Raw genomic sequence first — 1,994 nt, forward strand, 5'->3', positions numbered from 1 at the left:
TTAGTCCATGTGCTTATAGCCTGCTCAAGGCCCTGTATTTGAAGCCCAAAACAAAACAAAAAATCTATTTCAAAGTTAAGGAAGATATATGACAATAATTTACATGAAAATACTCAGCAAACAGCTGGTGATAAATATGGAACATGGCTGAAGAGAAGATCAGAGTTCATAGTGCAGATACGAAAATTAGATGGTAGCCAGTAGTGGTAGCTACTCAGGAGGCCAAGATCCTGAGGGACAAAGTTTGTAACCAACTCAGGCAATTAAACAGCAAAAAAGCCAGGTCTATGGCTCAAGTAGTAGAGTGCCAGCCTTGAGTTAAAAAAAGCTAAGGAAGATTGCAAGGCCTTCCATTCAAGCCTCATTTAGGCCTGTGTGAGAGTGCACATGCGCGAGGGTACACACACACACACACACACACACACACACACACACACACACACACACACACACACACACACACACACACACCTTGACTTAAAGCCTCAGTGAGGCAGAAACACATGCACACACAAAAGATACCACTTGGTTTATCTTGCCCATGTAATTGTAACCCCTCTGTACAGTATCTTCACAATAAAAAAATAAAAATAAAAGAAAATCACATGGTGAAGTCAGAGTGGTAGCACACATCTATGATCACAGCACTCAAGTTTAATAAGAAATCCCTTTATATTTGTAGTTTATTAAAGCTTTTTCAGTTTAGTCTAAAAAGTTACCTGATCACAATCCAGCAGGCTTCTTGCCACAAATCTGGGGTGATTTCATCATCATCTTCATCATATTGCATATCTGGGAAAAAAAAAACTACTATATTCATCTGCAATAAGATGCTACCAGCTAATATACTATCACTTGAAATAACAAAAACATATTTTGTGAGTAAAAAACAATCCTTTTATCCATTCTTCTAAAGTATCAGCCAATTCCATAAAAAATAATACATAAACAACAATAATGTCTGTGCCTAATATATAAACAAGATTTCAATGTAAGTTGTATAAATTTGTAAGCATCAGGACTACTAATAGATACAGAGGCAAAGAGAGGAATTAAAAATGAGGATGCTACTATTCACAAGATGGAGGAAACAGGAGATAATGGCTTTAAAGGCAAATAGATGAAAACAGTGAGCTCAGTTGGGGCAATGAAGAGTCCAGGGGCTGGGAAGGTGGCTCAGTGGTAGAGCACTTGCCTTGCATGCATAAGGCCCTGAGTTCGATTCCCCAGCACCTCATAAGCAAAAAGAAAAAAAGCCAGAAGTGACACTGTGGCTCAAGTGGTGGAGCGCTAGCCTTGAGCTGAAGCGCTGAGGGACAGCGCCCAGGCCCAGAGTTCAGGCCCTATCACCTGACTCAAAATAAATAAATAAATAAATAAAAATAAAGAGTCCAGTAAGACACCCCGGTTGTCTAGTAGCAGTTAAGTTATAAGGGCATTTGAACTGATAATATATTCATAAGCCACCCACTTGTAGACAGTAACACTGAAACTATGAAGAATGATTGCCCCAGAAACAATGTGAATAGTGTAACAGAATGAAAAGGTAAAAGGAACCAATTGAAATGATAAATAATGAGTTTCCAAGCAGGGCACTGGTGGCTCATAGCTGTAACCCTAGCTATTCAGGAGGCTGAGATCTGAGGACAGCAACTGAAAGCTAGTACAGGCAGAAAAGTCCATGAGACTCATCTCCATTTAATCACCAAAAAATCTGGGAGTGAAGCTGTGGCTCAAGTGGTAGTTCACTTGCCTTGGGCTTAAAAAAGCTCAGCCCCAAGACAGGCACAAATAATAATAGTAAAAGCTGGGCGCTGGTGGCTCACGCCTGTAATCCTAGCTACTCAGGAGGCTGAGATCTGAGGATCGTGGTTCAAAGCCAGCCCGGGCAAGAAAGTCCGTGAGACTCCTATCTCCAATAAACCACCAGAAAACCGGAAGTGGCGCTGTAGCTCAAGTGGTAGAGCGCTTGCCTTGAGCTGAAGAGCTGAGGG

The sequence above is a fragment of the Dipodomys ordii genome, unplaced genomic scaffold, assembly GCF_000151885.1.
Source record: "Dipodomys ordii isolate 6190 unplaced genomic scaffold, Dord_2.0 Scaffold3065, whole genome shotgun sequence".
Lineage (NCBI taxonomy): Eukaryota > Metazoa > Chordata > Mammalia > Rodentia > Heteromyidae > Dipodomys > Dipodomys ordii.